The sequence below is a fragment of the Dermacentor andersoni genome, chromosome 2 (genome assembly GCF_023375885.2).
Source record: "Dermacentor andersoni chromosome 2, qqDerAnde1_hic_scaffold, whole genome shotgun sequence".
NCBI lineage: Eukaryota > Metazoa > Arthropoda > Arachnida > Ixodida > Ixodidae > Dermacentor > Dermacentor andersoni.
Window position 1 is genome coordinate 229,394,961 of NC_092815.1, and position 15,792 is coordinate 229,410,752.

Sequence of the window (15,792 nt, forward strand, 5' to 3'; positions counted from 1 at the left end):
GAAGATAGAAATGGATAAGGCAACACTTTTGCACAAAGCAAGGGCCACATTTTTGAGCCTGAGTGACACTGAATGGTTATGTTATGCATCATGGAAGTGTGTAGTCTGATATAGGAATAGTACTACTGTCTTTAGTGTATGCCGAGAACGGGACTAATGCAAGATATTGTTGTGTATGTCCTTCTGTGCTGCAATCTTTGAGTTCTTGTTACTTAGTTTCAAGTTTCCCGTCTAATGGGCAGACTCGGTGCACAACAACCAAGGGGGGAATGCTGAGTTAGGCTGCATTGGTCAATTACGCTTCTCCAATAGCACTAGGATCACTTACTATGTGCAGTCTTGGTTAAGCCAGATAAGACACAGACTGGCAAGGGGTGGTATATCGCCTTGAAGTTCTTGCTCTAGCTGCCCGTGACATCATAGATTTTGAGAACTGCTCAATAAAGAGGCAAGTTTAGGTTTCACTTTCTTTGCTGTCAGTCAACTCTTTTCCACCACACTCTTTGCTATGCCCATCAAGGCACAGCCTATTTGGCAATACCGTGACTTTTTTTTTCAAAATCAGGGCGAATATTCTCATGCTTTTACACTTTTGCTTTTAATTTGTTTGCATCATCTAATGACGGCTGCGGGCACTAAGCACAATCAACCATGGCAGCCAAGATTTACAGCGGCACAACACACGCAGGTTTTATCTAGTATCATCCACTTAGCTCGGCGTGATCTGCACTGCACTCACTGATGCTCATAACCGCATTATTGTGGCCCGAACTTCTTGCAGTTTCTTTAGAAATGCTTACTGACAAGATACTATTAATCAAGAATGCTCCGGGAATTTCTGAAGTTGTCATTGCTGCTGAAACTTTAAAACCTCAAACTAACAAAATTCCGGATTTAATGAAGCTTTTTCGCTACAACTACAACTTCATCATATCGAGGTTTGACTGCATTGATATAAAGCTTCCTCTGGAAATGGAGCACTGTCATGATGAGTTTTGGCGCAATTGTCAAAACTACTTGGCTATCAGCCAACCGCATGTGTTGTACAACAGCACGCAAGGAAACTGTAAAGCAGCTGAACTTTCCCAACTCATCTGCATGATACCGAATGGCTAAAGCTAAAATTTTCACTTCTGATGGATTTAGACTTGGATTCAATTACATATTTCATTAGCATACATGTTACCAGTGATGCATTACAAAACCACATGAACTCTGTTGCAGTACTACAGTCAAACCCGGCTATGGGCACGTTGCAAGTGCTAGGCGGCGCCCTGTCTTTCCGACCCCTAGCGCCATCTGACGAATAGTTGCGCGAATGTGGTAGGATTACTCACGGCGTCAGCAGCCCGCGCTGCGTGTTTGGCGTCCTGTCAAACGGCAGCGATGGCGCGAAACAGCGTGCAGATATTAATTTTAACCGGGTTTTGGGAATTACAAGATCTTCATAGCTTTTTTAGGGAAAAGAATTTAGAGAAAGGAAGTCGTCTATTTGAAGTGGGGCACGTCTACGGCGTGAGCGAAGTGCTGAAATCGCACTGATCGGAAGTGACTGCTAGGTTTTTTCCGCAAACGAAAAATAATGCACCAGCGAGACGCGTGAAGCTCAGCTTAAGTTACTTCGTTATCTATGGTGTTGACGCATGAAATTATAGGCGACATTGATTCTTGAAGATCGGCGACAGCAGACAAATCCTAGCGGGGAGCTGCGATTGCCGTGCTGGTATCGCAGGGAAGTGCAAGGACGCCGCGGTAGTTTCCCTGTACATACAGGACGGCAAATGCGAATCTAAAACATATCATCCAAGAACGTGGGGTCTACGAACGACTCGTAAGACCTACCACAGGTATTCTAACGTTGCTCTCCCCAAACACAAATAAAGGGATGAACTTACCAGTTGTTAGACTACGCTGGGAAAATATTTTCGCCCAAGTTACTGGAAGTGCGATACTTTTATGTTGCGATTTTTCAGTGCGTGCAAAGGAGGTTCCAATAAACCACGTTGTCAAAAATTTTGGTGATCTCATCTGCCCCTTCGTTGATATGCTGGGCGCAGAAGGGTGTATGCCAGCTCAGCCGGCTGCAACCCCTCCTTAAATCTCTCAGCAAGCCCTAGCGCTGTTTCAATGGGAGAGGATTGGGAAAGAGTTCCACAGCTTTACTGCGGTATAGTGTGGGAACAAACTACTTTGTTTGCTGCATATCCCGGTACGCACTGCAGGCAGTGACGTGGCTGGGGGGGGGGGGGGGGGGGCGTGGGCTCCGGGTGCAAGAGGCCAGGGGGGGGGGGTGTCATATACGTCTGGAGACACGCGGAAATTGTTGATATCCTCGCCTTCCTCGAATAAACCCGGGGGAGGGGGGGGGGGACAGAAGACCTATGGGCCCCGGGTGCCAGACGACCTAGCTACGCCACTGACTGCAGGTGTCCCGTTGCTGCCATCATTGCTTTAAAAGCAAAGAATTCAGCGTTATAACGCACTTGGCATAACGCCGGAACATAAATCAGCTTATGCCGTCGGACGAGCGCTATCCAGTGTTGACGCCGTTCTGGTTCATATGGTCGGCTTGGAAACCTGTAAAACTTTGTTCCTCGTTAGTTGGTGTACGTGCTGTTGCAGCCCACTACTCAACAGCTCGGGCTGCACTTCGGCATTGCTCAGAAAAAGCAATAGCTACGCGCGAAACAGTGCACATACAGGCTTTCCGAACGCAAGCGAGCCGGTCGTATCCTGCCGGTTCCGCGCTCGCCGCCGCGAGGGGCGCCCTAGTAGGCGCGGGAACTACGTGCGCAACCTGCCTATATCGAACTCGCAAAAAAACGCCTATCAGTTCGATATAGAGCATAATTCGATATAAGCCTGCTAAATAATTGGATGTCATAAAAGCACATACCATTTATAAAATCACTTTATTAACGAAGCTAGCTTAGTTTGGCATAAATTAGTCCTGCATTTTCTTCTTGGGCAATTTCGCTGCCTGCGACGCACGCACTTCCCCACGTTGTCTAAGGAGTCGGAGCAGCTGAGGCCGCAACCTTCCGCATTCGCGCAGAAGCGCCGGACTAATGCGAGTGCACCAATCACTTCGGAGGATGTGGGCAAAGAACCGCAGTTGCTTTCCTCAATGTGCCTACTTTCATTTGTGCTCGGTACGATGTCGGCGATGTAGTCTTCGTTTCCGGGCTCTACCGTGGTCGCGACACCATCATCTGCACTCACAAACTCGTCCACCGTTGATTCGAACGTCACGGAAATTTTGACAGCTCGCTCCAAACTTCGGCGGCAACACCGGCAACGGCTTCGGCGCATTCATCAGAATTTAGTCCTCACCGAGCACGCGGAAACCGGCACGTATGAAGAACCCCTCGTACACGGCCGTGCGTACGCGTCGGGCGCCATGGGCACCGGGTTGCGAGTCTGGCCACTTCAGCCCTAATCGTGCCGAGAGTGCTCCTCGGAATCTTGCACGCTGTGGGGACAACTAACTTTTCATCGCGTTCGACGCGATTTATGATTTCGAGCTTCACGACGAAAGGCGAATTCTGCCGCTTCATCACGGCAACACTGCGGGAGAAGGCCCACAAAGCGCAAGCACGATAAACCAGAGAAGCAGCCAGACAACTCGCACTTTCGCCATCTTGCACGAAGAGAGCACAAGAGCCGCTGATTGGCTGTCTGAGCAAGCGCTGTAGGCGGGCCAGGATAATTTTTTGCTGGGGAGTGTCGCTAGATAGTGATCTAAAGAAAGGAAGGACGCTTGATTCTGCAACCCGTGAGGGAGCACGGCGAAGCGTCGTCAGGGGAGAGGGGGTGGAAAGTGAAAGATGATAGAGAAAGAGGGAGGATGTGGCCTAACACACTCCACTATGCGCGACAGGGGGAGTGTCGACGGCTCGCCCGAACAGCCCGAGGCAAACGCGGTCACGGTAGGGAGAGCGGTTGGATGGAGCCGCGCCGCCGGGTTTCCCAGCCACCGCGAGGGAAAGCCAACTTCTGGGGGCACTTTTCCGCCGCTTGACGTTCGATATATCGGGAGTCACTGCAATATTTGTTCGATGTAAGCGTAATTTTTGCTATATATGTATACTCATTGTAACTATACCGTGACCAGAAATTGTTCTATATATAGAATAATTCGATGTAAACGGGTTCGATATAGTCGGGTTCGACTGTAATTGAATTTTGCTGCATTGCGACAATGCTTAGACCATTATCGCAGCATTCACTTACAGCACAAGGACTAACAGCATGAAGTAGAAAGTTATTTATTTGTTTGTTTGTTTATTTATTTATTTATTTATTTATTTATTTAGCATGAGTTACAGGGCCCTAGGTGGGTCATGGAATAAGGGGGGTTGCAAAGTGAAATAAGAACATGAGGAACTGATTTATCAAAACAGGTCACAAATCCAGGAACAAAGGCAATGTAAACAGGGACCATCATTATACAAGTCATAATATAGTAAAACCTTGTTAATTCGAAGCCATCGGGATCGCAAGAAATCTTTTAATTAACTGAACACATAAGCAAATGCAACCCAGGCAAAAATATTGCTGCAGGAATGCACTACCTTTACTCGGCAATCTCTGGATTACATAAAGTAATCAGAAATACTGGTTTGCCGCGTCCTGTAGTTTGAGGTTCTAAGGGTCATGTTTTCTAGTTGCCCAACTACGTGCAGCATTTGAGAATTTCCACCGTGGCACTCAACAAAACTGTGCATAGCATTCAGCGATCCAATAACTTCCCCGAGAGCTGGTGCTTGGGAGGGCTCGTTAGCGTCGTCATCGCTGTCATCAGACATGGTCATGTCAGTGGTAGCTATACTCTCCAAGTCTGAGTAGCACGTTTGTTGATCATTTTCAAAGTTCAGATACTCAGCAAAGCCGACTGGACCGGATTCGCTATCCTCTGCACAGAGTGCATTGATGCAGTTGATCAAGTGCACATGAATAGCCAGCATCACCATTGATGGTGCTTTCCTTCGAGAAGCCAGCGTGTTCAAAGCACCACCTGATAAAAGTGGGTTCCACTTGCTTCCATGCATACACAATAAGACATATAGCCCCGAGGAGGTCGATGGTGTAATCCTTGCCATTGTTATGTTTTTACCCGTTTCTTGGATCAAGCAGAACTTCTGCTGCAGAGGTAAAGGCTTATACTTTGACATCTTCGCTCACTGGCACTTCTGCACAGTTCAGAAAAAAGAACACCACGCTAGCTGCAACGCCCCTAACCACCGCACATAAAGAAACGGCACAGACTGGTGTTGCATGCACACACGTCACCGCAGGCGCAGAGAGAGAATGGGCGCACGGCAGCCAGTGGCAGCTGCATGAAATACACGCTGACGCTGCGACCGCTGTGACTGCGAGGAGCGTGCGGAGGGGGCGACGAGAACACGTGACAAAAACCGGTATGCCTGCTGCCTTGCAGTGAAGCACGACTTCTCCTCTGCAGGCACGCGTTTCGGCGGTGCGTGGGTCATACCATGGACTGATTTTTGTGCTAGCAGTACTACAGGTCGGGTGCTTCATCTATAAATAATTGCGATTGCTATGTGGCGTCGCCTCGCGGCTCCGGATGAACGTTGTTCTGTTGGGTTTGCAGTGAAATGGAGATTGGGAATTGCCGCATAGCACCCCAAATCTTTGAATTAACCGGGTTGACTGGTTGACCTAGGCCACTGGTTCGCGTTATCAGGTCAAATTTACATTGGAAAATGCGGGACCACAGACAACCTTCGAATCATCCGGCATTTTAAATTAACCGAGTGCGAATTAGCGAGGTTTTACTGTAAATACTTGTAGATGATTGCATAGAAAACATATACAGAATTAAACAAAGCAGCAGCATAACTACAGAAAAAAGGCAAACATGCAGACAAAAGGAACAAAATAGAAACAATGTTAAGAAAAATCATTGCCCACGCACTCCGTACAGATGTTTAACCAGGTGTAGCATTGCCGCCACTGTGTCAGGGCAGATGCACTGTTGGAAGAACACAACAGATAACAGTCCAAGCCCCAAACCAAGAAGCCCCCCCCCCCCCCCTCATTTATTGTCAGCACACCCCTTTATATATGCTGGCGGGCGGTGATGTCATCAGCAAGCTTGGATGCCGCAGCAGTCTTGCAACGCGGGCGTCGCTCAGTGAAACATCGGAGCACTTTGATGCGTTCTGGTGCGCGTTAATCAGAGCGCTGGTTGCGTTTGAGGCAATGCCACATCTCCTTCGCCCCCCCCCTTTTTTTTAAATCTTGGAGTCGTCAGGCAATATCACAACACTGGCACACACAAAAAAAAAAAAAGAATGCTCACACTGATCACTGCACTGGTACAAAAAAAGAACAGTCGCACTGGTTACACAATACAGCACTTTCGACACAGGACGCGAAACAAGCACACTTGAACCACGCCACAAATATTTTCGCTGCTCGTATCCATATCGTTCCGGTACAATCACTCTTCTTCCCAAGCATGTCACGTAAGCACTTGGTTGATATGCAAGCAGCGAAACAAGCTGTCTTTATTTACCATCATCTGACCCGGCAGTCTGCTCACTTGCCAGATGGACCTAATTTCTATCAGTGTTGGGCGAGCTTACCGCCTGTGGGAAGCCGTAACTTCCTGCCTCTTCATCAGCTTTCGGCTCAAGTCACACGAGAGCCCTCCGAGTTGTCTCGATTTGTACTCCAGAGTCCATTCTGACGACGTAGGACCTTGGTCTCGTGGCATTCCATAGGGCAACGCCTGATGCTTTACAGTCATTCACCCACACACTATTCCCTGGCAGCAGGGGTGGTATATTTTGGGCTTCATAACAGCAATTGAAGTTCCTTCTCTGCTTCTCCCTGACTACACGATCTTCATTGCGAATCCGTTTTAGGTTGATGACCTTGGTTGAAAGCTTTATGGAGTGCAGGGAATCATAGTACACAGTCGCCGGCCCACCAAGAGCTCGGCTGGAGTTTTCCCCAAAGGTCCATACCCTAATAAGGCCAGGTATGGGTGACAGGATTTCTGAATAAGGCTTTTTATCATCTTAGCCATCCTCTCAACCTCTCAGTTAGCCTGTGGATATCTCAGGCTAGGTGTGACATGTCGGAACTCATATTCTTGAGAAAAAGAGTAAAATGCTGACAAGATAAACTGCATTCCATTGTCTGAGAACACAATTTCAGGAATACCATGCAGTGTGAAGATGCTCTTAAACTGGTTAATACGTGCTCACTGGTAGCTGCTGCAAGACGAGCAACCTCTGGATATCATGACAGGTAATCAACAACAACCAGATGGTTCACCCCCTTAATTTGGCAAAGGTCAATGCCGGCTTTTTGCCAAGGCAGCATCGGTGTGTCTGACGAGATCATTGGTTGTGCAGCACTCTCTGCAGTTTGTTACTAAATTTGCTAGTTCTGAGCTTAGTCCCGGCCACCACACGTACTCACGCAGACATGCTCAACATTTAGTGATTCCCTGGTCACCACCACGTAGGTGACCCAAGACTTCGGCCCTTTGACACTGCAGTATTACGAGGCGCATGTCTTCCATCAAGACCCCATTAAGAACTGTGATTGTCGCCCTAGATTGCCAATATCGTTGCATATAGACGTGAAGGGAGCGATATCGGGGTCACCCATTTTGACATAAGCGAACCAACATTTGGCAGACAGTATCTTCTGCCTGACCCTGCTTCGCCTTCTCAAATCCACTAACTTCAGCCACGGTATCAACACAACTTTTGGCAAAGCGTTCCACTTCAGATACAGACATTGCTTGATAATCTCTCTGGCTCGATCGAAGTGCAGACCTTGACAAAGTATCTGCCAAGACAGGCTTTTTGCCGGGCACTTACTCAACTTTGAACATGAAGCGCTTTAGCCTCATCCGGAAGAGCTGAATACAAAAGCAAATCAAGCGGTGCTTTACCCAGCAGCGTTACGAGCGGTTTGTGGTCAGTCTCGAACTTTACTTAGTCCTCTGAGATACCCCTCAAACCTCTCCGCTGCCCATGTTAGGGCTAGAGCTTTCATCTCGATCCGTGCGTACCAAGACTGTCAGCGATAATGACCTGGAGGCAAACGTCACTGGATGGCGCTCACCATCACCTTGCTCTTGGAACAAGACCGCGCCGAGGCCAAATGAGGAGGCATCAGTGGAGGCATCATTTACAGCTGCTTTGGGTCATATTTTGCCATACAACGATCAGAACATATCAGTTCTATAATGCTATTCAGAGCCTCTTCTTGAGGTTTACCCCAGGTCCGCTTTCGACCTTTTCGCAAAAGTTCGCGCAGCAGAGCGCTTATCTGTGACAGATTAGGAATAAACCTGGCTAGGTGATTAGCCATGCCAAGAAGTCTGCGCACACCACTTACATCACAAGGTGGTTGTAGGTTTTTAAGTGCATCCAGTTTCTTTGGATCCGGTTTTATGCTTTCCTTATTGATAAGGCATCTCAGGAACGCTACTTCTATGAGGCCGAAGCAACACTTCATCTTGTTTATCATTATACCTTCTTTTTACTGCTTTTTCAATGCTTTCTCAAGACGCTGGTCATGTTCTGCTTTCCTGCTCCCAAAAATTAAAATATTGTCGATCAAATTGACAACGCCTGGCATGCCAGTCAAGATTTCGGGCATTTGTTTCTGAAAGTACTCAGGTGCCGATGCCATACCAAAAGGTAGCCTTTGAAAACCATACCTTCCGTATGGCGTAATGAAAGTGGTTAACAACATACTCTCGCTGGACAACTTAGCCTGGTAAAAGCCAGAACTCGTGTCTAGCTTAGAAAATACGGTTGCACCACTTAACCCTTCGAGGGTCGATTTTTTTCGCCACATGCGACCGTCCAGGGCCGATTTCTTTAATTGCAGATTCCAATTCTTCTGAGGGACCTATTTAAAAAAAAGTTACCGTAATTTTTCTAGGGTGTCCATAAAGCGAAAAAAATATATTTTGTGTTAGTATATATGTACTGTTTATTCATGAATAACAACAATAAAGAAAGGAAATAAAGTTATAAGAATAAAAAAGTTGATGCAGTTATACTCATAGTTCAAGGTATAAAAAATGCGCACACGAGAATATTTTGCAGCTTTATATGTTCCTGCTCTTACTCTAATATTTACATCCATAGCATAATCGAACTGCATAGGTGAGTGCACTCAAGAAAGCTGTGTGGTTGGGTGCTCGTCAAAAAAGCAAAACCTGTGAGAAACTTTTGCTAATCTTCATCTAATTGCCAATCAGAGGCAATTAGTTATCGCGAGTGTCGAAAAAAAAAAATGGAAGCAACGGAAATGCATGCATGGCGGCGTCCTTCCTATGCGCACCCCTGTGAGCACTAAACAAGCAAGAAACAGTCGGTCACCCATTGAGCAATTGGTAACAAGATAGCCATCAGTTTTGCCAGCGCAGGAAACCAAAACTGCCCGTGGAACAAAACTCAAACCTCCACCCGCCAATGGGCGAGTTGTAGCATATAGACGCGCCGGAGGAAACTAGCTCCAAAACAAACCATGCAACAAAAACCGAGAGTGGGAGGCGCAAGAAAAAAATTCCCTGTATTCCCACATAGTGGTAGCGCATGCCAGAAAAGAAAAAGTTGGGAAATAGGTGCGCTTTTTAAATGTACAGATGGCGCCGTAAATACTATACGGCATCTACCATTTGTGCTTGTCCACGGCATTGTATATTTACATCATTAACTCTACAGGCAGCCGAGAACGTGAGCTGTTTGGTGTACCGCCTTGAACACGCTACTAGTGAATTCCCGGTAAGCGCTGAAAGTTTTTATTTTTTCTCATTTTCTTTTTCTTTCACATTGCATTTAAGTATTGTTCAAGTTAGCCGAAAATGTATGATATATCTAGCCGCGTTCATGGCCGCATGCGTACGGGTGACTCCGAAACCACGATGTTGGAACCATTCAGCAATACTACGCCGTGTCAACTTTGCCCGTGCAACTCCAGAACTACGAGGCCGGAACCGTTTAGAAATCGCTCTTTATTGAGTTACCCATTGCGATCAGGAAAACACTTCTATCGCGGACAAATCAAAGATGTTTTTAGGCATGTAGGGCCCTCGGGGCTGTACTTGTTGGCAATAAGGTAGCCTCCCCGCCTGCGGGATTATCTGACTGAGCTATAGAGAATGCTTGGTTGCCATAGTCGGAAGTTTGAATCCAGCTATAAGTTCTTTTTTTCTTTTCTTTCTTTTTTAGTGATGGTGAGCTTGAAATCCGCCTCATCCAACGCACAACTTCTGCAGGCTTGAAGTGGTACCTGTCAGTGGCACAAGATGCCAAGAGCGAGTGGGGCTATACTAATCCAGGTACAACCAAATTAGGAAGGCCCCCGAAGCTTCAACAAGACACTCCCTCACCAGATCAAGAATTGCCCTCCCTGGTGCAGTATTCGGCCACCCCCTCTCAAATGGCTAACTCAATTACCCAATGATCCTCAGTCCCCAGCAGTTGCGGAGCACTTGACCAAGGCGGCGGTCAGACCTGTAATGCAGCAGAGGGTGCTAAGAACCTCTGGATCCAGACAGGCCGCCAATGGCAACTGACCCTTGCAACGTTTAACACCCGAACCCTCTTGAGTGAGGCTAGCTTAGCAGGACTCTTTAAGGAACTATCAGACATTGTTTCGGATATCATCGGCCTTAGTGAGATTATACGAACTGGTAAGGCTTATGCATTGCTGAATAACGGACATGTCCTCTGCTATAGAGGTCTCCTAGATAAGAAGCAATGTGGGGTAGGATTCCTAATTCATAAGGACATAGCGAACAACATTGACGAATTCTACAGCATTAATGAAAGGGTAGCTGTAGTCCTAATCAAACTTAATAAGAGGTATAGATTAAAAGTAGTACAAGTCTACGCTCCAACATCCAGTCACGATGATGAAGTAGATCAGTTTTATGAAAATATTGAATTAGCGATGAGAAAAGTTGTAGGATTCTAACCCATGCTCTTGGGACAAAGGAACGACAACACAGTAGCACAATCACAAGGGCATTTATTGCACCTTTCATAGATCAATGCCTGCTAGCCGAGTTGCTATCCACAAAACATGCCGATGGGCGCACGACAAATTTAGAAGTCCGACTCACCATGACCGGATAACGAGCGAATATGTTCGCCCCATGCTGGATCCCAATGCCTGGTCATTCGCGCGTACGGTCACGCGAACGGTAGTGCGTTCGAAGGAGGCCACACGAGATGGTCTCGCAGAAGCATGGATCGGTGCACGCACGGGGCGTCCGCGGCACGCGCCGACCCGCAGCCAAAGAGGAAGCGCCTTCACCTTTCCGCACCCAAGTAACCCTGCCGTGAGGCGGCGGTAGCAGCGCAACACTCGCGCCATCTCTTGTACTGCGCTTCAACCACACCGACCGATTTTAGGATTTCCTGAAGCTGTTGATAGACGGCAGCACTGATCACCTTATCTGGAGATGCTTGGATATATTACCGGTAGATGGTAGTACTGAGCCTTGTCATTTGAATGCACTTTTCTATGTTTGCATTCTATGTTCTCATGCGGAGGGCGGCAGCGAATGGGCTAATGTGGGGTTGTTTTCCCGGAAGTGTATCTACACTTGCATGGCTCAAATTATTCTGGCTACCACTGAGGTGAACCCATAGTGGGGAAAAGAAACAACAAAGCTCATTGTTAACAAAAGATGAAACATATAATTAAAACAAACCATCAGACACACAAACCAACTAAACAAGATGTCAAGACTAATAGAAATGTTCATGCAGCTCTATATGTTCTCGTACAAGTAAACAATTATACAAAACAGTAAGGGCCATGACCGGTAACAGTTACTGGCCATTAGTCGGGGCAGCTGCAGGGCATCGGTCATGTAAGGATGAGTCGCAGGAGGGGAGTGTGAAGTTCTTGCCTTCAGTGCCATATCACCAGGACGAGCCAAGACCACAGGCCGAGCGACGATCACAAGCCAGACAGAGGCCAGATCGTCGCCGAAGTCTTGAAGCTCAGACCCACAGCCAGACTGATTTGTTTCTTCCGCTCAACACAGGGGCCTTTCGCCCAGAACAAAAAAAGCCTTCCTTTTCTTCCTTGTCTTCTGCTCCCCCTTCCAGAACCTACGTCTTTTTGTGATTGGCTGTTGGCAAAGATGCCGCGTCGTGCTAGCTCGTGCCGAATGCCACCATTCTTTTTCTTCTTTTAGAGTCACTGGCTGTCCACCAAATCAGGACATGCACACATTAGCCTTTATACACGACAGGACCCTCATACAATACAAAAATATAACCAGGGTTGTTTCTGCCAGTAAAAAAAAAAAAATGCGAACAGGTCTTGACTGTGTCTACGATACAATGGTGGCACACCTATTTCAAGCATCGGTAGAGGCACCGCTTCAGTTTTTCAACAAGATAAGGGAATCTGGGGTAATGTCTACAGATCGGGAAAATGCAGCAGTTGTGCCATTTCTAAAATCTGGTTAACCCACAACATCCCTGAACAGCTACAGACCCTGCACTAACAAGTTCTCCAGTAAAATCATATGAGAGCATTATAAACATAAAACTCGCATTCATCCTTGAATCAAATCATTCCATGCTCTGTTATGCACCCTGTATACAGTCTACACTCATTACAACAGACCTGCATACAACACTTTCGGATATAATGGACCATATTTCAAGCTTAGTTTCCTCTACCTATTTTAATAATGCAACAAAGTTTGCTTTTAACGCACCGCGCTACAATGGACTATTGGCAACAGCGGGGATAATTAGTGGCGAAATTGGGTGTATGAAACAGACTTTTGCCATGTTGACACAGGCCGGAAACTGACTTGTGAGGGTCAGCCAACAATCACAGCTCAATATCATGCGCAAGAAGGAGAGAGGAAAGTGGGTCGGCAGTGCGCTGGGCTTTCACGCGTAAGGCACAGGGGGGAGGCGAGGGGGAGGGGAGGTTGTGCTCCACAGGCTGCTGTTAACGGCGTGGCCACATGGGTGCCATATCTTGAAAGCAGTCTGTGAGGTGGACAAAGTGTGTGCCCGCCCGGGCACCGTACTTTGAAACCAATATGCAATGTGGACAAAGTGCGTGCCTGCCCAGGTGCCGTATCTTGAAAGTGATCTGCAATGTGGACAAAGTGTGTGCCTGCCTGGGTGCCATATCTTGAAACCGATCTGCAATATGGACAAAGTGCATGCTTGCGCAGGCGCCGTATCTTGAAAGTGATCTGCAATATGGACAAAGTGTGTGCCTGCGCGGGTGCCGTGTCTTGAAAGCGATCTGCAATGTATACAAAGTTAGCCCAGTCCCGGTGGCTTCGTATGCACTGTACTTTTGACATTTAGTTCACATTGAAGCGAGAGGCAGCACTAAGGTCAATTCACTCTGTTGCTGCCGCGCTTCCTCATTCCAACGTTTTGATAGCGACTTTCCACGGCCATTGAGCGAGATGTGTTCATGTTTACCTGTGCATGCGTGACACGGTGCTTGTTAATTTAGTTAGTAAGCTAATGTTTACAACTTCGTATGGCTGATAAAACTATTACCCTTACTTCGCAAAGCTGTTTACTAATTTGTTATTGCAATCGATGCTTTGCCTTTCGGGCAAAACTGCAACCTTCTTTTTTTTTTACTTTGGACGTTTGTCACTAACTCTTTGCAATAACATTGTTACAGTTGCACGTTGCGACACCAAAGTTTCTAAAGTAAAGTGTTTTGGATATTGGGACTGGATTATCAAGGTCTGTTGTAATGAGAGTCGACGATTATGTCGACGATTTACAAATGGCTTGCCGCGCCTCAAATCTATCAATGTGTGAAGGCAACTACAAATAACAAGGAATAATCTCACACAATGGGCTGAGAAAAATGGTTTCTGCTTCACCACCCAAAAAACTGTTACAGTTCCGTTTTCCTGGAAGCGAGCGTTACTGGTCTTCAATTGGATGATGCAACACTGGTCAGACAACACTACAAGACTACAAAGTCTTAGCCCCAACTTTTGACACAAAACCACTGACGCTACCGCTGCGCCAATTGCACTTCACTGCGCCGAGAGGCTACCTCTGCTACACCTTACTACATTTCAGCAAAATATAGGAAATGTGCACGCTCTCTGCGCCATAGGGGTTGCTTGTGCTCTCAAAAAACGGAACTATGCCCTGAAGCACTGTTTTACCGCACTACCTAAAGTGGCATGGCATGGTCCAGCGGCTGCATTAGCTCCGCAGTGGGCCAAGTCAAGGAATCGTACTGATGTTTCTTTCGTGGGTTGCTGTCCAAGCTACCCACAGAAGCAACCCTGATGCATGCGGGTTGCTTAGGCAATGGGACAAACTCTATTTTCTGGCAGCAGCGAGCAAACATGCTGGCACCAAGCCAGACCCCGCTCCTGTATGACCAATGTAAAATGGTGACCGAAGTTTCGGATGCTGTATGGTGTCTTGCACGATTTTTGAGTGCGCATTGGTGCAGTCATGGAGGCCGTGAACAACTTTTCTGCTATTCAATTTGTTGCCTATCCCCCACTTTTCATGGCATGGTGATTTCATGGCATAAGAATGGCATACGGCCACTACCAAGATTTTGGTCAACTCAGCACCAAACTGCAACTTTCGCCGCTGGATATTAATGAAGTGCCACTGATTAAGCCTTGCCATATTGCATACGGCCGTGACAAAAATTTACTGCCAGCTGACGCGGTGGCGGGCAGGTCATCACGGCAAGCTTGGCCTCCAATATGTTCGAACCACTAAACCGCTTCGTTGATTGGGCATAATATCACAGACTAGATTAATCTACGGAAGCCAGGAATGAGTCCACGGATGACCTGCCGGCAACTACCATGAACACTTTCGCGAAGTTTGTTTTCGCGCTTAGTGGACAGAATGGTTAAAGCTCGCATCTAGGCAGAAAGCTCCAAACTGAACTGCACTTCGTGACAGTGTGCAATGCACATTGAGCTGTGTGATGAGCGAAAGTGAAGTGCTCAGGCAATGTTGACCACCGCAGCATTTCAAGTAGATGGTTTTCAGTGAATCACATTACAGGGGGAAATAAGTGAATAATAAGTAAATATTTCATGCCGCTGATTTTACCATTTTTCAAAGGAGGGCTCCATCTTAAAGGATACAGTTATAGGAGCAAGATCATGCTGAAGGTTTTCAAAACACTTTTGAATTCTGCACGTAGGAGAACCAAGTGCTTCCGTGCTTTTTAAGCACATCTTAGGACACCACTGTTTCGTTGCAGTCCACAGTAAAGGCTGCTATAAAAAGGGGGCAGGGGGTCATTTCTAGTGCTTAAATTTATGTATGAACCAGTGACCACTCACTGCTTTCACATGCATTTCCCACTGTAGAAGCCCCATATAATATAGCTTGCAACTGCATTCATAAACCTGCTCCGAAAGTCCATTTTACTGCTCCAAAATAAATTTTTGGCTGCTCCAAAAGCTGCTCCAAAATGGGTTGGGCCAGTAGCATCACTACAAAACTGAACTTTCTGGCCAACATTAACACAACAACAATTAAGGCAAATAAAGCACTAAATATTCTCAAAGTGTTATCACACAAGCACTGCGATCTGACCGAGCATGTCTACTACATACCGTATTTACTCGCATAATGATTGCACTCGTGTAATGATCCAAAATACCATTTTTTTTTCTTTTCCGTGTAATGATCGCACGCTGAACTGGTCGCAGCGATGTGTCGCATGCCAAATCTAGCTAATGATGATCGTGCTTACCATCTGTCGAATGCTACGTGAACGACTCTT

At 46.8% G+C, this 15,792-nt stretch overlaps 1 protein-coding gene across 4 annotated transcripts in view; it reads left to right on the top strand.

Annotated features, from left to right (window-relative positions):
• Lrch (Leucine-rich-repeats and calponin homology domain protein) overlaps positions 1–15,792 on the top strand; it is a 205,195-nt gene that overhangs the window by 71,139 nt on the left and 118,264 nt on the right. The gene's annotated exons all lie outside the window — the stretch shown is intronic.